Here is a 26,440-nt window from a genome sequence, read left to right as displayed (position 1 = left end):
ACTTTAAGCTTAAAATTGAATATCACTTCTTTGGTAGTTTGAATAGGTCTGGCCTCCATAGACTCATGTATTTGAATGCTTGGCCAATAGGGAGTGGTACTATTAAAAGGTGTGGCCTTGTTGGAAGAAGTGCGTCACTGTGGGGGCAGGCTTTGAGGTCTCATATCTGCTCAAGCTACACCCAGTACACAGTTGCTTCTGCTGCCTGTGGCTCAAGATGTAGAACTCTCAGCTCCTTCTCCAGCGCCATGTCTGCCTGCATGCCACCATGAAGATAATGGACGAAACCTCTAAAACTGTAAGCCAGCCCCAATTCAATGTTTTCCTTTATAAGAGCTGCCATGGTCATGGTGTCTCTTCACAGCAATGAAATCCTAACTAAAACAACCTCTTTACTCCTTCATTCATTCTACAGAAATTTTCTGCCTTTGCCATGTGCAGAAGTTGCTCAAGATCAAAAAGACACAGTAGTGAACAAAATAGATACAGCCCTTTTCTCTTTATAGAGCTTACAATCTAATTATGTTAGCAAGGCAGCAATAAAAGGAGGTAACCAAGCACTTTTTTACTGGATTTAAGGCCCTTCTCCATGAGATGGAATCCATATGTAACACTGCTAAACTGGCCTAGAACCTGAGATGGGTTATTGGCCAAGGAGACAACTTGCTACTATTATTCTGCTAGCGAAACTTAGCAATTAAATGACTCTTAATGACATATGGCTATACATATAGATCAGTGCCTTGCTCAGCCCTCATCAGAGAAGCTTCTTCCTGCAGTAGATGGGGATTGACACAGAGACCCACAACTGGACAGTGTGCAGAGAGAGAGACTTTAGAGCACTCAATCCTAAGTGGAATGTCTTCCTCAAAGCTCTCCCCTCCAGCCTTGAGGCTCAGGGATCTATTTGGAAGAGATGGAAAGATTGTAAGACCCAATTATGACGGATGACTCCAAAGAAACCTTGTCTTCCAGATATGCGGTACTGATGCACATATAAACTCACAGGGACTGGCAGCATGTACAAGGCCTGCACAGGTTCAAGCCAGACAGGTTTCCAGCACTGAGCGAGGAAAGCAGACACAGGCTTCCACTCCTAACCAAGAAGCTATATGCAATTGATACCTGCTGGCAAAGGAAAAAAAAATAAACATCAGTTTTCTACAATGAAGTATCACTAGTTGTATCAACCACACTTCAGGGTAATCCCTGAAGTAGTAGTTAACTCAGGAGTAGTTAGCCAACACACACCAAAACTCCATGGTTTATTTATTTATTTTTGGTTTTTGTTTGTTTGTTTGCTTGCTTGCTTGTTTGTTTGGTGAGTATTTTGTTTCATTTTGCTTTGTTTTAGATTTTTTTTGTCTCATTGGTTGTTTGCTCTGATTTCATTTTTTGATGTGTGTGTGTGTGTGTGTGTGTGTGTGTGTGTAGTATGTGTGTGTTGAGATGGAAGAGAGAAAGAGAGAACATAAAGTTGAGTGGGTAAGAAGAAGGTGGGAAAGATCTGGGAGGAATTGGAGGAAGGGAAAAAAAATGACCAAAATCTATTGTATGGAAAAATTTAATTAAAAAAAAAAAAACAGAAAGAAATGAGACAAGTGTGTGAGTCGGAAAGGAATGATTAAGAAAAATAAGTCGGTGACAGCAAAGGGTCTCTGTGGGGAGAGGTCAACCTTAAGTAGGGGAATGGGTGGCTGTAGAATGGGTGGTTCATTGTTATTAGGGATTCAAAGCACAAAGCAGCTAAGGGAGAAAGCCAAGGGACACATTTGGATAGAGTGGTCTTGGCAGGGGGTACAGCCAATGCAAAGGCCAGAGACCAGGGCCTGCCTGAAATGTCAGTTGTAATAAGTTACAAGACTCAGTACTTCATTTCTCAATGATCGAGTGTTTCTGTAGTTTCTATAATCTTGGTACTTTGTTATAGGAACCTCACTGAATAGAAAGAGGCTGCCCTTCCCCAGTCTAATCAGTTCTTAAACAGAACAAAGACTCACTTATGACTCACATCCTCTGGGAATTTTTCATATGCAAACTAAGGAAATGAACAGTCCATACACTCAATGCTGACCCACTGGACTGGAAGAGCTTTTCTCATAATTACCCCAGGGCCACGTGATGGACCAAGGACCTACCTCCATTGTCTGCTGACATTATTCACAAGATCCAGTCCAAAGTCCACTCATCTACTTATCTACTTGTCTATTCTCTTGTAGCAATTACAACAACAACGATTTCACCCTTGCTTTCTGTTTGCTTTGTCTGGAACCCCAGCACCTACCTTCATATCCCTACGTGGCCTAGCATGAGTAACCAACTGTTTTACCAAGGCGGCCATACTCCCTTGTAAACAGTGTATTCGCTAAAGACATGGCCAAATCCAACTGAACACATACTTGCAGACCTACTACTCAAGAAAATGCATAGTACTGACAGGAGTAACTACCTACAGACCACAATGATCTGATTTTCTTGGAGGTTCTAATGCCATATATTATCTAGACTAAGAAACTCTTCAGTCTGATTTGATTAGACAGGAGACAGAAGAAGCTAAGAAATAGATGGTTTCAGCTGGCCGGTAGTGACGCATGCCTTTAATCCCAGCACTCAGGAGGCAGAGGCAGGCAGATCTCTATGAGTTCAAGGCCAACCTGGACTACAGAGTGAGTTCCAGGAAAAGGCGCAAAGCTACACAGAGAAACCCTGTCTCGAAAAATCAAAAGAAAAAAGAAAGAAAATAAACAGAAGGTTTCAAGGACTACCCTTAACTTTGGCCGGGAATAGATTGAATCACCTACAAGAGATCAATTGATAAGAGAACTTTCATCAAAGCCAGGCAGGGTGATGAATGTCTATAGTCTCAGCATTTTGGAGGTGGAGGCAAGAGAATCAGAAGCTATATTGCAAGTCTGAAGCCACTCAAGGTGACACGGAATTCTATCTCAAAAATAAAAAACACTTTCTCATCAAAGTTACATTTTTCCACAAGTGGGTGGGATAGGAGACTTCCTTGAGCAACATATATAAAAATATATATAAATATATAAAAGTATATATATAAACACTGCATAATGCATTTTACAGTCTTGAAAACTGACAGAAAATTAAACTGTGGTAACTGCATGATTTGAATGGGAACCAAATAAATCCTAGAAGACACAGAAGCTTGATCTCAATTATTATAAGCATCACAATACCAAGGGAAAATTTAAATGTCCCTTTTGACTGCTTTACATATTTGTTAATGGTTTTCATTTTAATTTCCAGCCTTGTCTTTCCTTGTCAATAGGTATGTATTTTTAAGTATCTTAAATTTGTTTTGCAGAAGAGAGTCTAGGCTCTTATTTTTTCTTGAAAAGAATATTTTTTCATAAAATATATTCTAATCACGGTTTCCCCTCCCTCATCTTCTCCCAGATCCTTCCCACTTCTCCATCCATTCAAGTCCATGACTTCTTTCTCTCTCTCTTTAGAAAACAAATAGGCAAGCAACAACAACAAAACCAAAACCAAGAAAAGAAATAAAAGAAAAAGCCCGAGAAACACACACACACACACACACACACACACACACACACACACACACACACGAGCACACACATAAACAGAACACAAAAATCTGAAGCCAGAACTCATAATACACAACTTTAAGCTCTTAATTAGCTAAATATCTAATTTATGTGTGTGAATTCATTGTACAGAATAATGGGTTCTAAATTCCAAATGCTGATGAATGTCCAAACTCTCAAAACGATGCCATCATTTCTATTATCTGCTTTGCTTTCACAATTTATGTTAATTTATAGTCATTTCAATTATTACATAGCACGGCGAAAACAAAATTGTGGCTCATTTTAGCAGTATTGGGAACTGGGAAATGGCTCAGTTGGTAAAAGTACTTGCTACAATCATGAGGGTCCAAGTCTGATCCCTAAAAGCTGCATAAAAAAAAAAATTGGGCACTGTGGTAGGTGTATAGCCCTAGGGAGGCTGAGACAAGTGGCTGCCTAGGTCTTGTTGGTCAGCCAGCCTTTCGTAATAAGCAAGCCTCAAGTCCCTGTAAGAGACACTAAGTCAAAAGACAAGGTGCATGGCTCCTGAGAAACAGTGCCCAGAGGGGACCTCTGACCTCCACACTCGTGCACACATGTGCATGCAGATAAATAAATACAGACACATATACACAAGAACAACAAAAGAATTTTGTATTGCTAAAGGGGAAAGACTACAGAGCGGCTAGTCTACTACCATATTTTCTGGTTTACAAACTTTGACATTTTGTAAGATACAACCAAATTTTTTAAGCATGTTTAATGGAGGTGTATAATTTCACATTCAAGAGGACAAAGAGAAAATGCATTGGTGTGCCCTTCCTTTGAGGAAGCCCTGACATACTTTGCAAGCAGACACTCTGAGAGAAGCTTGGGAGTCTGAGGCGAGGGGCTCTGGATTGGTTGAAATATTGACATATCACAGCACCATAAGATCTTACCATTTAGTGGCAGCTATTACAGATTGGAGCCATTTGCCCTGAATGAGATATATTTTGGGGCATGTAGCAAAACAATTCAGTCCTATCTACAGCTTTTATTTAACAGTGTGAATTTCCATATTGCAAACTGGGTATGATGGGACTGACAAATTAGAAAACATGTTTTGCAAAACACAGATTATTGGTTATATCAGGATCAGGTCTAGTTGGCAACGCACTCATGTAAGAAATAAATGGAAGCAACTGTTACAACAGCTGCTTTCCTGATCATAACAGAGGTAATAAGGATGATAAGAATATATGAAAGCGCTAGGCTAATGGCAGAGTTAATGGTGATGAGAAAAAAAAGATCAGTATTAATGACAAAAATGTAGATAGAATCTTAGGCGATATTTTCTACAGAAGTAGAATTTTATTTCCACTTTTTATTTAACTTGAAGTTTGTTGTTGTTGCTTTTAAATAAAACTCATAGGCACCAAAGTTTTTTAAAACATCTCCCAATAACTTAAGGATTTCTCCAGGACCACTCCAGTGCTTTTGTAACTGGTAAAGGCAGTCTCTAGCTGCAGACTAGACTTGGTTAGCACAGCTACAAACTGACAAGATCGTGGCAAAATATTGTTTCCCTTGGCTCTTAAAATGAGTGCTGAGCCTTAATATTGGAGAGCCAGTTGTGTTCTGTAACACTTCCTAACATCTCATGCACAGTCCTTTAGCACTTACACCCCCGGGAGGCCAGCTCTGCCCCCAGTACCCACTCAGTTTTTCTCCTCCCTTTCACTCACTCAGCTTACGTAGTGACTAAGCCTCCTCTTCGCCTTTTTAAATTTTATAAGCTTATTTCAGCCTACGTGCTGGTGTATATAGTTAAGCCAGATTTAATTAAAATATTAAGTAAGCTTCCATAAGGCATAAAGAAAATCATTTAGTAAAGTCCAGACATATTACATCTACCAAATTCCCTCCACCCACTTTGTACTGTGGTCAGAGGAATGCAAGTACATATGCCTAGCATCATCTGTTCTGCATAAACTCACACTGCTCATCACCAGGCTTTCACTGTGCCCTTGGTGCATACATAATACTTTTTCTCTTCATTTCCACACTGTTTATTTCACTAAGAACTTAAGATGATAATGGCCAGGAGTGCCGCCTTCTTTACAAAGTATTTTTAACTTCTTTATTGTTCCCATTGTTTTTGAGATGCCTTCGTTATTCCAATCCCAAGAAATATTTCCCAGTAGGAACATAAACTCAGTGGGTAATTTTCCCAGCAACCGAAGGTGCTTTATTTAAACCAAATGTGCTTAATTGCTGTGCTCTGTGCATTCATTTTTAGCCGAAGTTCAAATAGCTTATTGACATTGTCATTAATCTTAGGTACCATTCTCATCTTTTCAGTTAATTACTCTCTGATAGAATCATAAGAAAAATTTGTAATTCTGAGTCATGGTGCCAATTTGATCAGAGGTTATGTTTGTCTGTCATCCATTGTCGAGTACTTTTAAATACTTTATACTAGCTCCATGACATATTCAATTAGGCTAGCTTTAGCATACTTAAGCGATGGTTCTATTTGTCACATTAGAACACTCCATGACAGTCAGTCAAATAATTACTAGTCAACCTCTAGAAACTCACAAGTCAGCAATGAGGGTCACATTTGTTTATTTTATATGATGAGCTAAAGACCATGACTCAAATCTGTACTAATCAAAAGTAAATTTTGTTGTATTAATAAAACCTACTTACTAAGGTAATTATTTGTCAATTTAAGTATACTGCAGGTAAAACTAATTGGCCCAGTTTGATGAGTTTCCACAAAATAAAAAGAGTAAGTCCACATTTTTAGATATTGAGGAGTTGAAAAGGAGTAAGGCTGTGAGCAGCAAAACAGTTAGACTAATTCCTGTAGAATCCGCAAGAAAGGAAACTGGGAAGGTATGCATGCGAATGTATTCAGTTTCTCCTCATGCCCTCCCCCAAAAAAAGAACAAAAAGAAAAAAGAAATAGAAAAATGTGTTAGGAATTCTACTTTTCCTTGTTGCTTCAAATTAAGTCTACCTCTGCACTTCCACTTACCATGTTCAGCCATGACAGTTTTCTGAATGACTCCTTCCTAGTCTTAGAACTTTAGGAATACCCTGAAGCTCACAAAACCCTAAAGACATTAAGGAGAGATGCTGGCCAGAGTTGTGGTATTCATCACAGCCAGCACCTACTTCATAGACAGATCCATTTCATGTCCATTTCATTAGTGGTCAGAGCCACAAAATAAATGGACATTTTCTTTTTTTCCTTTTATTGAAAATGGATTCTTTTCACATACAATATATCCTGATTACAGTCTCCCTTCCCTCTACTCTTCCCAGTTTCTCCCTACATCCCCTTCCCTCCAGATCCATTCCCTTTCTGTCTCTCATTAGAAAACAAAACATGCGTCTAAGAGATAACAATCAGATATGACAAAATAAAATATAATAAGACAAAGCAAAATCTATCATATCAAAGTTGAACAAAGCAAACTACCAGGAGGGAAAGAGTCCTAAGAGCAGGCACAATAACCAGAGACCTACTTGTTCTCACACTTGGGAGTCCCATAAAAATACTAATCTAAAACCGATAATACACAGGCAGAGGACCTAGTGCAGACCTGAGTAGGCCCTGTGCTTCCTGCTTCAGTCTCTGTGAGCTCATATGCATTTTGCTTAGTTAATGCAGAGGGCCTTGTTCTCCTGGTGTCCTCTATCCTCTCTCTTACACTCATTCTACCTCCTCTTCTACAGGATTCCCTGAGCTCTGAGGGAAGGGATTTGATGGAGACATCCCATTTAGACTCCCTTTCCTTGTAAAGTCTGGCTGTGGGTCTCTGCATTTGTTCTTCTGCTGCCAGAGGAAGCTTTTCTGATCATGATTGAATAAGGCACTGATCTATAAGTATAGTAAAATATCAGTAGGAGTCATTTATCAATACTTTTTTTTTTTTTAGATCAGTAGTGTTTGGTTTTATTCTAGGTATCTGGGCTATCTAGTCTCTGGTTCTTGGTCCCCCAAGCAGTGTCAAGTATAGGTTCTGTCTTGTGGAGTGGGCCTTAAGTCAAATCAGACATTGGTTGGTTGGTTGCTCCCACAAGGTCTATGCCATCATTGCCCTAATATATTCTCTTGCTTCTTTAGGAATTCAATAACTAATCTACCACAGAGAATGGTATTTCTTATAAATAGAAGAAAAGAAACAATACAGTTAAGTTTCCATATGTTACAACATTTAGTGATTAATAACTCACCTTTTTACACAAGTCTGTTTTCCAAACTAGGATAAAATAAATAAATAAACAAACCTTCTGAATGAATTTCAGAGTCTGTGTTAAAGTTGAGCTGTCTCATTACCCATTTCTCTTCCTTTCCTTTCTTTTCTTTCTACTGGCTTTTGTCTAACTCCAGAAGAGTTGACATGAATTAATGTTATGTAGAAAATGGATTGTATCAGGCTTTGAATGAACAGTAGACTCTTGTATGCAGCTGTGGCAGGGTCCTTTGCTGTTGTTCCCTTGGGGGGGCGGGGAGGGGGGGGCGAGATGGTGCAGAGTCAATGACACAGACTCTGGGAGGATGTGGAAACAACAAGCTCAGTTTATTCAGGAAGAGGCAAGCCTTATATACCCCCCACCCCACCCTGGGGGGGAGGTCTGATGAATACACATCTGATAGTGTGACATGGCTTCCTCTCACTGGTCCAGGTCATCTCCAGATTATGTCTCAACTGCCATTGCTAAGGCCTTTAGGCAAACCCAGGTTGGCTCTCAGGAAGTATCTTATTACTGGTTTGGGCTGGCTGGCCCTCAAGCCTGTTAAGGCTGAGTCATCCCACATGCAACAACTTGCTTGTTGCTTCAGAGGCTCCATCTCATCAGATGCCTGCCATGCCCAGTCACTCACACAAAGCACAACAAAACTTCTCAGATTTTCTGAAATACACTCCAGGGTGGCTCCTCCCTTGTGGGATATAATACATTTCCATTTTAATCTTTCTGAGGCTATGTTGCACCAGCATTCTTTATCTGGGCCAATTGACTTCATAGAGAGGAAAATAACTCTACAAGACTGTATCTCTAATGATAGTCAACAGAGTAATTCAGCATGATCACCAGAAAAATTTTCAGAGACTGTTTCCGGACAGTTGGTCAATTGCATCATTTCTGTATGATAGACAGCATACTATTTATACTATAATTTGCCAAGAAGATGTTTCTTTGAAGAATATGCTACAGGATTTACAAGAGTGTCACATGAAAGAGAATGACTTCAGTTCAATTCAAACAAGGTTGTGCTATGAATATCAACACCATTCAAAAGTTACTTGTACCAGTTATAATAAATAAGACAATTATAATAAGTGTTTTGTAATGGTTGAAAGTAAAATAAAAAATGCTGAATGAGATAAGGGTTTTCAAGAGAAAGAACAATGATTAAAATATTTAATATATGATTAATCTACTAGAAAATGTAACAGGTAATGAAACCGTTGACAATGTTCAATACTCTAATATTTTAGATGACTTAGAGCAATACATATGCTTTAAGCACTCTTGAGTATAAATCCATATCCTATAAATTTATTCAAATATTTTTATTAATTATTTGTTTATTGTTATCTTGTCTAGGTTGCTTCTGGTGGCAAACCTTGGGAACTGGGAAGATACCATACTTTTCTAAGGATCCATTTTCTAAAGATAGCACACATACTGTGTCCACAGAATAATCTTCCCCACCTCATTGCACTAAGAAGAATGCAGGCAATTCTCTCACAGCTAATTCCATGCAAAAATCAACATTTTGAGGTTACCAAAATCCAGTCAGTTGGTGACATGGAGTAAACTACTACAGAGATGAGATGAGGTAAGGCGAGATGAGGTGATAAGGTGAGATAAAGAAATGAGATACTATGTCATGTGAGATCAACCTGACCCACTAGCATGCCCATTATTCCTGGTTCCATTTCCCATGAGCCTCTCTTGGCCAACCATCATCTGCAAAGGGTCAGGGCTTGTTAGTGTCTTTCTATCTTTACAATTTCTGACCTAGCAAAAGGATCCTTTTTAGTTTCAATTAACCCAGGGAGGATGGGTTGCATTTTTAGAGAAAATTATACTATATATTCAGTGATAACACCTAACCGGTAAATAACAACTTATTTTGTACCAGCAGGAAAAATTATTTTGAAAACATTTCATGTTCATCCATTTACAAATAGAAAGAAAATCAATGAAGAGAAAAGCTAGAGCCTATGGACCATGAAGTTAATTCATGTAAAGCATTCTTTGCCATTTCATCAACTTGATGAACACAGGTCAGAAATTAGACTGTACTTTGTGAGCCAACCACAAAGAAACATGATGAGAGACATGACTAATTGTAGCACTCAGAAACTAGAGTTTCCAATATAGACTCAGAAATAAATATATCCTACGAGTTTATATTAAAATATGTGTGAACAGTGTCTTCAATATTACATTTCTGAAAAAATGCAGTATTAAGTTTCAAGGAAAGCTAATGATATGCTAATTCAGCAGAAGCTCTTCTCACTGGAATGCACAGTCTGGTTTAATAATTTTAAAAAATATAGCAAAATTAAAATGTGCTGCTGTCCACAAGGGAGGAGCCACAGTGGATAACATTTTAGAAATTATGAGGGGTATTGTTGCTGTCTGTGTAGACACTGGGTATGACAGGCATTGGATGGAAATGAGCCCCAGAAGCCTGCTATCCACCTGTACACAAGGATCCTGGTTAGAAAGAGTTGCTACAGCCCTGTGACTAGCACCTTTGCAAGACTTCAGAGACCAGGTTCACACTTTGACATTCAACAACATTTCCAAACAGATGTGTTTACATCGCTTGCCCAGCCTGTGACTTCAGACATTATTTTCATATTATGCTGAGAGATGAAACAAGCTTGTTTACTAATGCTTCAATTTTCTCACACTGACAATTTGTGGTTTTCAGTGGTATGTTTTCCCCACTTGCATAAGCTTCTTTCTTTTTTCTCTGATCATTTACACATATGTCAAGGAAATATCATTTATCATTGCATTCATTCCATTTTTACTTTGCCTTTAATTTCTCATCCTATATATAGAATAGTGTCTATCTCATTTACCTTAAATCTAAGTATTTTATCAAAGTAACTATGAGCATCTGTTTCTTTGTTTTCTAATCTAATCATTGGTGAGCACTTGCATATTAAAATTTATTATATAATACTTTATTTTAAACTCCACTGTTTTTCTTTGCTATTTTATAGTTAGAACATTTTATTCTTTTAAAATGACTTGATTAGGGGACAAACAATGTTCTTGTATATTTTATGATCTCTGTTTCTCCATATCATAAAGGAGGAGACAAATACAATATGTATCATCACAAAAGAACAGTGACAGTGGCAGAGCCAAAGGCCACTCATAGAAATAGGGGGTGCTTGCAAAGAAAATGAGCTAGTTTCTCCCTTTTCTCAGTAGATATACATTTATATAGCATTTTAGTGGCTCTACATTTCTACTGAGGTAGACAGAGTGAAATTAATGGGGGGAGAGAGGGGCCAATGAGCTAGCCTACACCACCATTTGAGGACAAGGTTTGATGGTTCTATTAGGTTAATATGTCTGTGATTTGTTTAAGGAACATTCATTTTAAGAAAAAGAAAAAGGAGGGAAGGAAGGAAGGAAGGAAGGAAGGAAGGAAGGAAGGAAGGAAGGAAGAGAGAAATATCTTGCATTTAACTTGACAAAATCTAGAATCATTCTGGAAATGGGCTTCTAGGTATGCCAACCTGGATATCTTGATTACATTAATTCATTATGGGAAGAACAACCTCAGCTGTCAGTGGGAAATGCCCAAAAATGACTAGAAGGCTGCTACAATGTGGCTAGCTGTGGTTGGTTCCTGCCAAAACCTACATTGAGGTTTAATTGCCAATGGAAAGGTATTAAAAGGTAGTGGGTCCTTTAAGAGCTGTTGGGTTATGAAGGCTCTGCCCTTCCGAAAGGATGAATGCATTTCCTGAGAGTGAGCCACCCCCATTTGCACCGCTCACTCTATGCGTACACCTATTTGCCCTTTCATTTTCTGCATGTTAAGCAGCATGATGTCTTTGTCAGAGGTGGTTACCCAACCTTGAACTTCTCAGCTTTCATAACCATCAGCCAAAATGAAGTATTTTGTAAGTTACCGACTCTCTGCTATCGTTAAGCAGCAGAAAGCAAACTAAGCCAAATAGTTTCTCTCGTTCCATATTCATCTTACGATGATGAAGACCGTGCTCCCATAAGGAAAATGGGTCTGTACCCCCTTGCCTTTGTATCTAGAGGGGCGTATGTTTCTGCACATGGCAGAAATGATCCTAAAGCTCAGGCATAGCAGGAATTTAGCTTTCCATTTTGCTGGCTGAAATATTGGCTTTTGAAGCTTTCAGCCTTCTCATATTAAATGTGAGTCACTGAGGACCCCCTGATAGGAGGGAGCCCTAAGTAGGCCACGGGAGGAACCCAATAAAGATGTCCAGGGATCCCGCCGACCAGAGCCAGCTGCTCTGGTGTCCTGCAGTCTCGGCTACAGCCACCAGCATTTGACAGCAACTGTTTGAGAGAGTGTGAGCCAGACCCAACCATCTGGGCCCCTCACAAATTCCTGACTCACAGAGACAGAGAGATAATAAAATGGGAACTGTGGTTTTTGCCACGAACAGTAGAAAACACAACATATGGTGTTCTGGTAACCATCTTTAAAAAAAAAAATCCTCATCCTACTACCATTTATGAAATAATCAACCCTTTCCTTGCTCATTCAACAACGAAGCTCTGTTAAAGTTTTTCTGTTTCCTTATCTATTTCTGGACACACCCCTCTTTCATTTCACTTGGTCTGTCTACCTCAATACAGATGTAGATCCCTACCCCTACAGAATATAGATGTAAATCCCTATCCCCACACAATACAGATGTAGATCCCTATCCCCACACAATACAGATATAGATCCCTATTCCCACACAATACAGATGTAAATCCCTACCCCTACAGAATACAGACGTAAATCCCTATCCCCACAGAATACAGATGTAGATCCCTATCCCTACCCCTTCTCTGCATCATTTTAAATAGGACTGCGTAATACATTTTCACGGTGATCAGGGCTTGTCCCACCCTGAATTACGTTTTTCAATAGTGTGCCTCTTATCTCCTATATGAATTTTAGATCCATCTTTAAGGTCAAAAAATAAACACCAAACTTTTATTTGAACTTTTCTAAAAATTATTATCTTATTTTAAAACATTAAAATGTCTCAAGAGGCTGGATACATGTTTTTCCATGTATTTAAGCTTTCTGTCACTTTTTCAGTCATTTTTTAGTTTATTTCTTTATATAACTCTGGGAATTCCTTGGCAAATTTATTCTCAAGCATTTTCTATTTCTGTTCCTAGATTTCATTGCCCCCCACCCCCACCACCACACACACTGCTTTTTTTCTCTAATAGGCACGCTATAGAAGTATTGTCTCTATATCATTACCTCAGAGGACTCTCCAGTTGTAACAGTTCTTCAGCTTATTTTCACAAATAAACTGGACAAATTTTTCTTGTTTCCAAGTAAACAATAATATCTTCTGCAAATAATTATAATTTTGTTGTCTACTGTCCCATTTTTATGCCTCCTTTCACTGTCTTGTTTTGTTACATTGGTTAACGGTTTCAGGAAAAAATAATCAATGGTTATACATTTTAAGAATAAAATAAAGAAGCTGCTATATTCCTCTAAAACATTTGTAGAGATGACCTTAACCATTAGAAGCTTTTATAATAAAGTTTCAAGGATATCCACACCAAAAAATATCTCACAAAGATCCAACTATCTCACTCTTGAGCATTTACTGAAAAGGAATCAAAATTGGCATATAATGGAGAATCCTACATATCCACACCTACTGTACCACTACTCACAATGCTCAAGTTACAGGATCAGCCCAGGTGTCTCTTAACCGATGAATGAATAACATATGAAGGATACACACAAAAGAGTTATTCAGAACTAAAAAATGAAATTGTGTCATATGCCAGAAAAATGAATAGTACTACAGATTCTTGTGTGAAGCAAAAAAGAAAAAAAAAAACCTGACTCAGAAATAAAAGTGTTTCATGTTTTCCTCTTATTTCTCTTATATAGGGAATCTACACCTTTAAAAAAATAAAGGCGTAAGAAAATGGGGACTGTGGGGGAAAAGGAAGTGGGAAAGAGAATAGTAAGTAATAAAGGTTAATTTAATTAAAGCACATTATATGTGTGTTTTAAAATGTTGCAGTGAAGTCATTATTGTGTATAGTTAATATGCACTACTAACTTCAGTAAAACAGAGCTAAAACTTTAAGAAGTGATTAGGCTGACAGGGCTCCCTCCTTGTTAATGGCGCCCTTATAAAAGGCTTCCATACAGAGTTAACTGACTTCAATCTTCTGCTATGGAAGAACAAACAAGATGCCCCCAGTGAGCCGAAAGTCAACACCTTGACCTTGGATTCCCATCCTCCAGAACCATGAGGAATAACTGCCTGTTATTCCAGTAACCCAGTCAGAACTAGTTTGAAACAACATAGATTAAATGAGCATCCAATTACAAATCACAAAATCTACCAAGAAGTTTTTTTAAAAATCTGTTACTTAGAAAATTCAACTTCTAGGATCTAAGTTATCTAAATTTCAAATCTACCAATGACTTTGGAATTTTCTCATGTTAAACCAAAGATCAATATACTTCTTTATGAGAACCCAAGTGTCATGAACATCAAAGATAAAAGGATTGAACATTTTCATTTCAAGTAGAGTTTTAATATATTTTGCAACCTGTAGTAAGCTATCCTTGTTACATCCAATAGCACTCCTTACTGGAGAAGTCAGGCTAAAAGCTAAAAAGTGTGGCAAATTAGTGTGAAGCTAGGAATGGGGTGTAGCTCAGTGGTAGAGTACTTGTTCAGCATTTACAAGGCTCTGTGTTCAATACCCAGCACCACCACCACAACAACGATGACAAGAAACTTTGCAATGAAATTGATATAGAAACTTAGGGTGCTGCATGCAAAAAAATAACCATAGTGTATGACTCCATATTAAACAGTATCAAACAAGTTTAAGCAAAATATCACAAGAAGTATTCATAAATAAGCTCAAGAGAGACAGGGATAACTTTACAGTGGAAGCTTGAAGTATGGGCAGAATTCCAATACATGAAAATAATATAAGTCAAAAAGTTGAAAGGAAGGGAACCAGTGACTACCCTCAACAGAGCAGAAAACAAAACAAAACCTGGATGATGTACAGAGCACAAAATATCACACTAAGAGCACAGACAAGAGAAATTAGCATGAAAAAGAACTTTCTGTGCTGTCTTAGGGTTATTATTGCTGTGAAGAGACACCATGACCACAGCAAATCTTATAAAAGAAAACATTTAATTGGGATGGCTTACAATTCAGAGGTTTAGTCCATTAACATCATGGTGAGACATGGTGGCATGCAGGCAGACAAGGTGCTGGAGAAGGAACTGAGAGTTCTACATCTTGATCCAAAGGCAACAGTAAGTAAACTGAGGCACTGGGCATGGCTTAAGCATACATTCAAACAACCACACCCATACCCCACTCTGTCTTCAGGACCTTTCCTTGTGGTAACTCACAAGGGATCCCAGCAATAAGCATAGACAATATTTTTGAGACATGTTTGAGTTATGGGTGTCTATATCATATTTTCAACAGGAAGGTGACGTAATTGAACAAAGTCTTTAAGAAGAAAAACTTGATAACATTCAAAACTGAGAAAGGAAGTGTCTGGGAACCAAAGAGGCTTGGGAGAAGCTTGCTGGAAAATATAATCCATGATACATAAGGCTTCCACTCTGCAGCCTCTTGCCTCAAGGAATACTGTCCCCATCACACATCTTAAATTGATCAAACTACCCTAAAGCAATCTGCAAAATTACAGTGCCCCTTCAAAACACCCATGTCATTTTTACTGGTACCTACAAGTGCACTTCTTGAGTTTATGAATCTTAACCTATTCCAGGCTTGATTAGTTATTTCATTTCAGCAACACTTTTCTCAGACTTCAATGAGCATAGCTATCATGTTCTATTTTAATTAAATGCCTAAAATGGTTAGTTCCTGCAACTTATGAAATATTTGTAGGTAGGGCTTGTGTCCTCTTTATATTTTCACCATTGGGCAGAGCATCTCAACAGGCCCACAGTGAATGTATGAACTCAATAACAAGATGGAAAGAGGACTATGGACTGACAGGGAAGACCTGAGAATGAAATGCATGAAATGCAAGAGAGAGATCTCCATCAGTGCTCAGCCGCACAGACTCATCTACAGCTGCCGGTCTAGGCTGAATTTGTCTTCTTTGTTTCTGCTTTCTGTTTTGTTTATTTACTTGTGTCCCCTTATAGCAATAGTCCTATCTAGTACTATTGCATGGACCTCAAAACTGGCCATGTGACCTGTTTGAAAGGTGGTCCTTTCTAGGGTAGAAGGCATGTCATCCAGGCTGAGCTCATGGAAATTCTTTCCTAAAAAATGACTCTCCTTGTAGCTGTGGAGAAGATTCTGTTTTGCTTGGTGGTCAGGTTGAAAAAAAAAGGTGTGAATCACTACATTTGGCTTCAAGAAAACAAAGGTATTTTCAGTTTTATTTATAGTGGAACAGTGATGGGCATAAAATAAACACTGAAAAAAATGTAATGTAGATGTGTCCACAGCTTTCAGTAGCTGTGTTTGAGCTGCAGCTGGGGTTTGAATCACTAGTAAATAGAAAACCTAATCAATTGATAAGGAAATCAGCCTGAGGGCTTCATTATATTAGTACAGATTTTGCCAAAATATACTAAGAAAAATTAAAATGTTTAAAAACAATACTACCTTTGCTAATGCCATTCCATCTCAACAAGTAAAAGCTAAGAAGGATTCAGCTTTAAAAAAATCATTTTTCTAATATTTAGTTCTTCTGACTATACAAAGACTTTCTTTGCTGCCTATGTGAAACAAAGGTTGGACCTGAAACAATTCATGCAACTAGGGCATGCAGCAGTATATTGAGTTGAATATTGGCTCTACAAAACAATATGCACCAGTCTTAGGCCTCAGCGCTTGTGAACATGAACTTATCTGGGAAAGGTTTTTTCATGTGTTAGTATGCTAAAGATCTCAAAATGAACTTAATCTGTGTTTTAGGTGTACCAGGTGTTCATTCAAGAAAATAAAGAGGGAGATTTTTTGACCAGTGGGAATCTTGTCAACTTGTTGGATAAAGAGACACTTATGAGACTCATAAAGTACACTTCTATGTGTCTGAGAGCATGTTAGCAGAGATGATTGGTACATGGGATAGCAATGAGATGGGAAAACCCATTCCTAAATGTGAGAAACACTATCCAATAGTCTACTAGTCCCGATGGAAAAATGCAAAGGATGAAGGCCTCAGTGTGTGCAAGCTCACCTGCTCTTGAATTGGGTTTATTTCCTCTGGTAATTGTCACCAATGACTTCCGCGCCATGCTCAGCTTTGGGTCTACATGATAGGACTACTGCTGAGTGTCCTAGGTGCATGAATTGTTTCAGGTCCATCTCTTGTTTCCCATGGGTAGCAGAGAAAGTCTTTGTATCATCAGAACAATTAATATTAGAGAAATTCTCTTTGGGAGGATTAATTTTTCTTAGCTTTTCCTTGTTAAGATGCAATGGCATTAACACTTTGGCCAAAAAAATAAACCAAATAAAGCAAAAACAGAAACAATGTCCAACTTCTTCAGCACTACTATATGGACCAACACCAGCAACTCTTCCTGAGTATGTCTAAGCCTGAAGCCTCCATTGGGGCTGTGTCATTGATCCCTCTTGTTTTGAGGCTTTCTTCTTACTATTCTGAGCAATTCAGGAGCTATAGACTGGCTTGCCTCTTCAACCTACAGATATCTATCATGTGAGGATATGGCCTCAGATAACGTAAGCCAATTAATAAATCCCCTTTCATAATATATGTGCATACACACGGAATCCTGACTAACACAGATGTTGCTACTAGGAGTCATTGCTCTTATTCTACTTGGCCATGTGGTTTGGAAGCCTTGGAAGTGGCTTGTGGGAGGAATTTGGAAAAGTTTAGAGAAACAGGCTAGAGAGAGCCTGGAGACCAGTAAACAGAGCTTAATGGACATTTAGGTGCAAGCTCGGGAGAACAGAATGTTGATTGGATAGTGGACGCTAGAGACTAGGCTCCAGGAGTTTGATATGGGAATGAAGGCTCTCTTGAGAACCTGACTAGAGACCATTTGTGTTGCATTCTAACAAATAACTTGCCTTTGCAGGGACTTTGTCCATGCCCTCAGACTGTGTGAGGCTGAGTTTCAGAGCAGCAAACTGATTAATATAGTGGGGAAAACTTCAAGGCAGCCTAGCATCCAAGCTGTGGTACAGGATTAATAACCGATTTTCATCCGTTTTATTGTGAGAAACATGAATAAAAGAGCAGATTTGACCAACCTGCATTCTTTTAAAAAAAAAAAAAAGAATAAACTTATGATTGAAGTCAGGGTGAAGGGAAACAGTTACTGAAGATATTTGGTGCTGTCATAGTGCCAAATACTTCACACAAAATCAATAGGCAAGGAACCTGGAGGGCATCTCAGGAACTGGCTGGACCTCACCCACAGCAGGTTCAGGGATGTAAACCATTCAACTTATTTGAAAGACTTTCCTTGGAGTAGAGAGCTCTAAGGCTCCCTGCTTGCCCAGGGATGCCTAGTAACGTGGTTTTTTTGTTTGTTTGTTTGTTTTGTTTTGTTGTTTTGTTTTTTGTTTTGTTTTGTTGGTGTTTAGCCAGCCATCAAGGTACAAATGCCATGCCCAAAACAGCCATGATTCAAATGATTCAGGCAGACCTTAATGTTGGTCACAAACGGGAGATGAGAAAATGTGTGACAGGGTCAGAGTCCCTGTGGGGAGTCCTGACAAGGTGGTTGCATGAAACTGGAGAGTGAAGTTGAAGGTACAGAGGTGATACAGGGAGTTAATGATACCTAGAACAAGGAACATGTGTCAAAAAAAAAAAAAAAAAAAACACTACAGCCAGCAAGCAGAGTCAGCCCAGGAATGAAGCCAAATGGAACAAGTCTAGCATAGAAACAAAGGAAGGACTTCCCAAGCCCTGTGAAGTTCACAATGTATTACCACATCCCCAGTCACTGGATATAGAAGCACAGGATATAACGTTTGCCCTATTGGGTTTTGATCCTAGCCTTCTTGTTAACACCTCGGTTGTTCTCTTTAGAACTGAAATGTTCATCCTGAGTCATGGTGTACTCACAGTCTCTAATTTGCCTTTTGAATTCCTCACAGCTATGCGTGGATTATCTTGTGTCTCAGAGGAGATTTTGAACTTGGACTTTTGAATAATGCTGGAACTGTCAAGGCTAGAAAGATGTGAGCCCTCGAGGGACAGAAGTGATGTATGTTGGGTTGAATGTGAAGAGTTCCCCCCCACCAAAAGTGCATAGAATTAAATTATTCCATCAATGAACTCATACTGAATGGACTCTAATGAGGTAGGACCCAACTGCAAGAAGTACAAAGGGACTTGTTCATTATACACAAACTCCTGCTCCCCAGCTTCTAGCTCTGGCTGCCCATTTCCTGTCTGCCGTGAGTTGAGTAGTTTCCCTCCACCAAGGTTTTCTGCCATCACATTCTGCTTTGCCCCGGACATAAAACCAAAGGAGCTAGGTTACCGTGGACTGGAACCTGCAAAGCAATGAGCCAAAACCAACTCCCCCTCCTTTCAGGTGTTTGGGTTACATATTCTTGTCATGGTAGTGTAAAGCTGGCTTACACAGGTGAGGGATTCTGTGAAGACAGAGGCAAGAGGAGAGTTAGGCAGCTAGAAACCAAGGAACATCAAAGATTGCCAGAAGAGGCCAGAAGGTTAAAGAGAGGCTGGGATGCAATTTCCACTGAAGAGCTTCCGGAGGAACCCAACCATGATGATAGACAGTTACATTTCTATTGACTCATCCAGCTAATAGTATTTCTGTATGGAAGTTGTCAGAAACTTACAAAAGGGGTAGTGGGTATTCAACCTGAATACTGAGCCCCCTCCCCAAAAATCATAACAATGTAAAAAGTTAAATAAATCTATATCCTGAAAAAAGCCATTACATGTTATATTCTGTGCTAGAAGAGTATTAGTTATAATGATTCCATCCTTCTATTTCCTGTAGCTGAGCTCCAATGATCATATATAGCCATAAGCTATATTTTAATCAAGCTCGTTTAACCAGATTTATCCCTGATCCCAAAGCCACAGTGATAAAATTTTTTATTGCTTGCTTTTCAAATCTTATTGATATAAAATCATGATCTTATACAAAGTGGCTTGCAGTTTTTCCTGTCCCTAGATCATCTATAATTCACATTAGTTTGTTTATTTGAGTGGCTTTGTAATAACATTATAAATCTACTTAAATGACCTACGCATGAAAATAAAATTCAGAGCTACTGATGTAGCTACATTTTTCCCATTGCTACATGAGCTGAACATCTAATGGTTCATAATCATATACAAATTCTTTGTTGTAGAGAAAAGAATTAAAATTTAAAACTGATTTTAAAGTTTGTTTTAATAATATGCAGGGGGGAATGAATGTGTCTAACTCTGAGTTTCTACAAGAAAAGTCCAATATTTTTCTTTAACATATTCCATCAAACATAGTAAAAAGTTGGCTTGCTGTTGTTCTGCAATCTGACATTTAGGCTTATGTTTTTTAAAATTTTTATGTTTCTCATGTTTCTGATTCATTACGTTGTGCCTTGAGAGCATTTCTGTCTCACTTAGTATTCTGTTGAATCTGCAGAGATCGTACTACTTTAAATGTATATACTCTGTTCTTCCAGCATAAAAATCAGCCATTAAGTTGGAATGGTGGAGCAGCGATTTCTGGGTTTCATAGAGATTACTGAGGCTTACTTCCTCCTACAGAGACCATCTAGCTGCCATCTTACACATTGATGACCAAATAAAAGATTGACAGATGTAAAGAAATTGTGTGTCTTGTCAGACGTCCATTGGCTTTTTCCAATACAGGAAATGATCTTTGGCTTTGTTAGCCCTTGGGAAATGCTGCCATCCATTTAATTAGTAAAGACACTAGTCTCTAACCAAGATGTGCATAGATAGTAATTTAGGAAACCAAAGGCTAGCAAGAGAGATACTTTGTATCAATGAGGTTAGAGAGGAACGTGATACATGACGGCTCTAGCTGAAATTGAATGGAACAGTCAAATTTCATTGCTAGGCCTGAGTTCCCTAACAGAAAATATTGGAGGTGCTGTATATATGAATGCCTTCCTGCATCTTCATTTTTTGAAAGCATATCTTTAAGGCTTTGAGTGAGTGTGTGTGTGTGTGTGTGTGTGTGTGTGTGTGTGTGTAGCTCTGTGTATATGTATATATATAATATATTATATAAAATATATACACATACATCACACTAAGATTTTCTGAAAGTATTTATGGTACATATAGTAATATCCAAAAGCTATAATTCCTCATGGAAACAATACTTATAGTATACTATTACCTTTTAGAAATTTTACAATACTTTAAAGTCATTTTAATGACAAGTAAAAAAAAAAAACACCAAGTTGGGTGGATGTTTGCTTTGCATGGCCAGTACCATTAAAATGAATGAAGCCAGAATTCAATTTCTGCAAACTTTTTCAGTTAAATTGCTTAGAGTAGGAAATTCGCCCTTACTGAAGTGAAATAAATGCAAATTTAATTCATTAGATGATGAGACTGGTATAAAAATCTTAACAGGAAATGTAAATGGTAATTGAAAATGGAGAAAGGAGATTTGTTTTGGTGACACAACAAATCATTCAGCATAAATTGTAAAATATACAAAAATATCACCAGAATATATTTCCTGCTATACACTAAATGGTATACATTTCTATTTCAGACACGTGTCTCACAGACACATAAAATAAATGGAACTGAAGATTCAAGTGGGTGTGAATGTCGCAGACCTCAGAGAACCAGCAATGGCCCCTTCTTACGAGAAGTCCCCAATAAAAACACAACTGAAAACAGAGGCCTGGCTATGATCTTGGTTTCCCAACATGTCTGTCTCACAGGAGGGTGGGGGGGGGGGTGGATCTTGCTACCTCTATGAGCATCTGTTTCCTCACCTGTATTAAATGGCATTTAAGTAATATATACATAAACATCTATCCCTGCCCCTATCACAAAGATTTCATAAGAATAAAGCAAAAATATTGTGAAGTCTCCAGTGAATGGTAAAACATTACAGAGGGGCAACACTTTAGTGACATGCATGTTCCAGATTTCCATCCTAGATGTCTCTTGGAATATCCACACTGGCAGCCTTCCAAGTTGCCCATATTCTCTTGATTACTGGAAAGCATGGAGCCCACTAACATCATTGGAATGCACGCTGCTGGGGCCACTGTAAGGACATTGTACTAAATACCCTTTACAAAAGAAGAGTCATTGCTGACCAACTTGCCAAATGCCATTCAGTACTAAGAGCTGAGATGAAAGTTCATCATTGTCTACAATGTGCATTTTCCCACGAAAGCTAGAGGCCAGGCATATGTCTATTTCCAAAGGTACCACCAGGGTGGGATATTCAGAAGTCGTAAATAAACATCATCGTGATCCCCTTCCATTATTCAAAAGCAGAAGCTTAACTTACAGATTGTCACTGTGTTCTGCAAGGAATGATGCAAACAGTGCTGCCCCCTGGGACCAGAGTCGCCTACATCATAGGTCCCAAAAACCTAGTGTTGGATGACACACTATACAGCTGTGATGATTGAGTAAAAACAGTTGAAGATGTGAAAGAAGTTGCTGTTGAAGCATTTGGTAAAAAGTGCACAGGCCATTAGGAGCCAGAGGTAACCTTTATCCCATTGTTCACAACTAGCTTACATACTTGATACACACCCAACACAGGGAAGGCACTCAGTCATAGTTCGAATGGGATGAAAAAGCAGAAAAAAACATAATTCTTCTCTAAAGATTGTAAATACTGTGTGTGTGTGTGTGTGTGTGTGTGTGTGTGTGTGTGTGTGTATTCTCTTCAGTCATGGGTAGGATGAAGAAGAGAAATTCATATGGTTAAGTATAAATTCCAAACATAAAATTTAAGATATATTTAAAGTATATTTTCTTCAGAAAAGAAACTTCCAGGGACCTATGAAACGACTTGGTGGGTAAAGGTGATTTCTGCCAAGCTTGACAGCCTGCATTGGAACTCAGGGATTCACATAGCAATGGAAGGAAAGAATTGCCCCCTGACCTCCACAAGTGTGCTATGACATCTCCTCTCTCAAAATAAATAAGATGTGGGGCTAGAGAGATGACTCAGTGGTTAAGAGCACTGGCTGCCCTCCCAGAGGACCTGGGTTCAATTCTCAGCACCCATATGGCAGCTTACAACTGTCTGTAACTCCTGTTCTAATGAATCTGACACGCTCATACATACATGCAGGCAAAAGACCAATGTGCATAAAATACAAATAAATAAATTATTTAAAAATAAATAAATAAGGTGTAATAAAATACTTAATGTCAGTATGTTTGGCATTAGGCATATACTATGGTTTTTTTTTCCTGTCTTGTTTTTTTTTGTTTTTTTTTTTGGGGGGGGGAGTTGTTCTATATTATAGATGTGGGATAATTTCTTTTCAAATACTTTGTAAAGAATCAGTTCAAGAGTAAAGCCCGAAGTACTGTATTATGAAGTCACTGAAACTGTATCATTAACGCTGCTTGTTACTAGGCAATTCAGGAAGACAGCACTTTGAAACATCTCGAGAACCAAATTCACGACCTCAGAAAAAAAAGCAGTAATTGTTTTGTAAATGAAAATCCTTTCCCTCACTCCAGCCAGTAACTTAATCTTTGGATGCAAATGTGGTTGGCAAAGTGGGTAACCTGAAGGAGTTAGCACGGAGCATCCTTTTACCTTGATGCCGGCAAAATATCTCTCCTTGACAGTTATTAATTTCTAGTCAAATTATCCTGGAATAGGGTCAAAGAGAACTAATGAGTCCTATTTTGCATTCCATGAAGTGCTGTGTTTCCGTGTTCAGAGCGAAGTGTTCTAAAAAGAAATGAAGCTGAAATCAGAAGCCAGTGTGCCCTCTCCAAAGAACAGGAGCCAGATTAATAAGCGCATTAAAGCTTCCCTATGTCTCCCGCACCTTCTACCAACAGAACTATCAGGATGTTTGTTCATGCTTGATCTAAAAATACAAATTCCTGGCTATATAGGCCAAGGGCGGAGAATTTAAAGATCAGTAAAGACAAAAAGTCATTACTCTTTGAACTTGGAATTTTTAATGTTTTTCTTTATCTATTCTTGAAAACTTTGTATGTGTATGCAATATATATATATATATATATATATATATATATATATATATATATATATATATATATATATTGATCATCTCTACCCCCATCTCCCCTTTGAACCCTTCCCAGACCTTACCACCATATCCTCCTCCCAACTCCATGCCCTGTTATTCTGTTGTTTATAACACACCGAGTCCAACTAGTGCTGCCTATATGCACATTATTGGCATCCACTGAAGCATGAGCAACCTACTAGGGACCACATTCCAGAAGAAAACTAACTCCCCAACCTTTCCCCACAGTCAGCAATTGCCAAAGTACCTCAGGGGTGGGGCCTCATGAGCTCATCCTCCATCCATGTTAAAGTATTGATTGGTTTGATCTGGTACAGGTCACGTATAGGTAGCTATAGTTGCTGTGAACTCATGTATGGATCATCCCATATCCAGAAGACCCTGTTACGCAGCAATTCTCTCCAACTTCTGGCTCTTGCGGTCTTTCTGACACCCCTTCCTCCTTGTTCTGTGAACCTTGCAGGGAGATGGTGCGGTCAATAGTGACTGTGGTGTGCTCAACCCCCAGAAGGAATATCTATATCAAACCTCCCTCCTGGCTCGGGGAACAACATGAATATGAAATTTTAGCACACTATAAACACTCAGAAGGAAAGGAGATTTAGACTGTTAGTTATATGAAGCACACTTATCCTAATTCCCAGTTAGATAGTCCTTGAAATTTAGGTGATATCACGGTGACATTAGTTCATGAAACTCTTATGCAGTCCTTTTCAGTTGGCTTGCAAAAATTTGAACAAACTATATTTTATGTTGTGGCATGGATATAATGACAAGCAATTCAACTTTTGGCTTTTATAAATTTACGGGACCCACGCAGTGCATCATCAGTGAGGCATGTGTAGCAACATAGGCACTTAAGAGATGTAGTGTAAATTGGAAAGAGACTTCAGCTCAAAGGGCATTTACCGTCTGAGGAAGGAGCTCGCTAAGGCACCCTTGAGCAAGCCACTGTCTCTCTTTGAATTTCTGTTCCATCTCTAAAAAAAATAAAATAAAATGGTTGAACATAATATCTATTATTATGAAATCCCAGCAAAAACTATTGTGATGTTTGAGAGAAATATATAGTTTTCTTCAAAAGTAGTCATCTGTATCTTTGAGAGTCCGGAGGAGACCACAGCCCAGCCCATAAGAATGTTCCCTACTTCTTAGAATTAATATTCAGCATCAAACTCTAAATCTTGTAGCAGTAGACTGTCATGCACTGCAAACAAGTATTACTGGATCTAAATGAAGTGTCTGTCCACTTTCTTGACTCCATCTCCCAAGATATAAGCACCAGGGTGCTCTTCATTACTTAACTGTCATACACACACTTCTTAAGGGTTTATTTCTCCATTTGTAATGTCTTCAGGAGATTGGTTGTTTTTCAGGGTTTTTTTTTTTTAATGTTTTTAATTGAAAGAGAATTGCGCCACTTTTTCCACTTCCCTTTCCTCCCTACAGTTCCTTCCAGCTACCCTACCTCAAACCCCTCCCATCCCCTCCCAAGTTGATACTCTTTTCATTGATTATTATTGTCACATATTTACATATATATGTGTATGTATGTATGTATTTGTACACAAATATACATATATATATATATATATATATATATATATATATATATATATATGAGTCTGAGTCTGTTTTTGTTGTTTGTGTATATGGTTTCAAGGCTGACCACTCTGCACTGCACATAATAAGGGGGCATCATTTTCACCAGTTAAATTAATTTAGGTCTCTTCATCTCCTTACTCTTCCATTCCCAGTCTGATTATTTTTTTAAGTATTACTGGAATATGTATCAGTCAAAGCTTTCAGGGTAGACATTATTATAAACCCAAAAACATCTCCTTATGAGATTCTAGGATCCTTGTTTTATAAAGAAAGGAGTTGAAAAGACAAAGAAAGAACCTGGAGGCAAAGGCCTGAGGATACTGATGCTTTGGGGCAGACATCAAAGAGAGATGAAGTGTGAGGTTAAGAAGAGTTGCGGATTATGCTGATAGCAGATTCTCAGGACTTATAACTAAAGGTTTCCTGGAAGAAGGCTGATCTCAGATTTGGTTCTGAAGTGGATTTTCAGACTTCATGGGATGGTGAAATGCATGACACCAACACACTTGTGGTTGCTGCCTTTCTTTTCTTACAGCAAAAGTCAGGACAAGAGACCGTTATGACAGAACACATAGAGTGGTGCCTCTCCCAGCTCAGATCCTGGGGACAGGATAAGATTTGGAGAGACAATAAACCAGAAGGTAAAGGAGAAATTGGAAGAAAATAGGAGAAGCTGATCTTGGGCCGGCAAACAAAGTTGTCTCTTGAAAGAGAAAAAACTCCATCATCCATACTGTATTCACCTGAACCACTGCATCCCATTAAGTGAAAGGGGAGGAGGAATAT

The 26,440-nt window shown here is 38.5% G+C and overlaps 1 long non-coding RNA gene across 1 annotated transcript in view; it reads left to right on the top strand.

The window, feature by feature from the left end:
* The window catches only part of LOC131895152 (uncharacterized), a 30,193-nt gene extending 8,531 nt beyond the window's left edge, over positions 1-21,662 (top strand). Inside the window, exons 4-6 of the long non-coding RNA XR_009375111.1 lie at positions 9,162-9,396; positions 18,932-19,137; positions 21,553-21,662. This is a non-coding gene — a long non-coding RNA (uncharacterized LOC131895152). The remainder of the gene's footprint in view (positions 1-9,161; positions 9,397-18,931; positions 19,138-21,552) is intronic.
* The last annotated feature ends 4,778 nt before the right edge of the window (positions 21,663-26,440 follow it).

The sequence above is a fragment of the Peromyscus eremicus genome, chromosome 18 (assembly GCF_949786415.1).
Source record: "Peromyscus eremicus chromosome 18, PerEre_H2_v1, whole genome shotgun sequence".
NCBI lineage: Eukaryota > Metazoa > Chordata > Mammalia > Rodentia > Cricetidae > Peromyscus > Peromyscus eremicus.
Note: the sequence above shows the minus strand (reverse complement) of the source record. Positions and strands in the feature narration are given on the sequence as shown.